Here is a 1,677-nt window from a genome sequence, read left to right as displayed (position 1 = left end):
TTATGACTAATTCATAATTAAACCAAATATGGTTCAACTCTACCATAAGAGATGTAGCCCATCCGTGCTTCCATTATGACAAATATTTTCATATTTGTCTTATGTATGGTCCAACCAAACATTTATCTCTTGATCTAAAAATCTTATTCTTTAACTTATTTTATGTCTTTTAGAGACTCATTAGCACGTGTCACCCAATAGGTTCCCGTTTTATTTTGGCTATCCATAATTAACTACTTAATTATAGAATGATTGTGAGTGACACCTAGTAGTACATCATGATCCTCAATTAGTTGAAAAATTATAATTGATCTTAGAACTAATTCTAAATCCTTCAGCAGCTATAGTGAGTCATGTCTTGTTCTTTTCACTCGTTTTATATCTACTTAGTTCAGGACCTGGTCTCTGTGTCTATCCTCACTATACTGACTATGTCACACCTAGCCCAAGTAATACTTTCTCGTTTTACGGATTCAAATTACTCGTACATATATCTAAGAGTCGCGTACTCTTAACATGTGATACTTTGGCCAAAGACTTTGAGTAATAATCCTAACAAGTGACCATAGGATATACGTCTCCTCACAAGGAGCGGTGAATCCTCTGGAGGTTATCCAAACGTCTTTGAGTATTTTAAATTATACCTAATCATCTCAGTCTACACCTCAATGAGGTGCTTGCTTAAGATGTCACAGTATAAGTCTCCATGATCAAGATGACTTGTATACCTCACATCAAAGGAAACTTACACTCGAGCTGCAGTAAGAGCTTTACAAACATATCTATATACATAGATAACCATATGAAGTATTACAGTGAATCACTCCAATGAACTAGTTATCATAACTAGCATCCACATTTAACTCTCGACATCCCAATATCTCCAATCAGTGAGAAAATAGCTGCTTGGTGAACTAAGAAGTATAACCTATGCCAGTTTTACAAAATTGATGATATCTGAATGCATCAATTCGACGACTAGGAAAATTCTAATATGTTCATAATTACACACGTAGAGATAATCACTAGTTATGATCCAATCATAATTTCACTTATGCTATGAATTGTATTATGAACATTTAGTAAATGAATTTAAGACAATCAAATATATAATATGTACTCAAATAGTAAATCTATATTTAGTAAAAACCATAAGATGATTGCCTTAGGATATTCCTCAAAATATAACAGATGGCACGCAGATTCAGGTGGATGGTTTGCTGATCGAAAAAATAATTATCTAACCGATGATGGAGCTCCTCAATGATCCTGCACATAATTTGACAATCCAACAAACGGTTAATGACCAAAGACCAGGGAAGGGATCCCTAGCAAGGCCCTCTGATGCTCAAGTTAGTACGCTTTTTGACAAGTGGGCGAAGAAGAATAGTAGAGGATATGCATCAGAGTAAGGTTTAGATGATACTTATTGCGTACTTTGCTAATGGAGAGGATCCTCTTTATATACCACCTCTCACAACCTCCATGATCGTGAGGTGGCCCCTTGCATAAGAGTTTGTTAGGTGATGGAAAGAAAGTACAGTCTGGGTGTTCCATAATGATAGTCTGAGGAATCTTTTTTCTACCCATAAATGTTACCTCTTTTGTATTTTATGCTTCGCGCTATTATTGAGGTAGTTAAGAGAATAGCTATCACGATTAACTGGCTTATGAGAG

The sequence above is a fragment of the Zingiber officinale genome, chromosome 7A (assembly GCF_018446385.1).
Source record: "Zingiber officinale cultivar Zhangliang chromosome 7A, Zo_v1.1, whole genome shotgun sequence".
NCBI classification, from domain to species: Eukaryota; Viridiplantae; Streptophyta; class Magnoliopsida; order Zingiberales; family Zingiberaceae; genus Zingiber; species Zingiber officinale.
Note: the sequence above shows the minus strand (reverse complement) of the source record.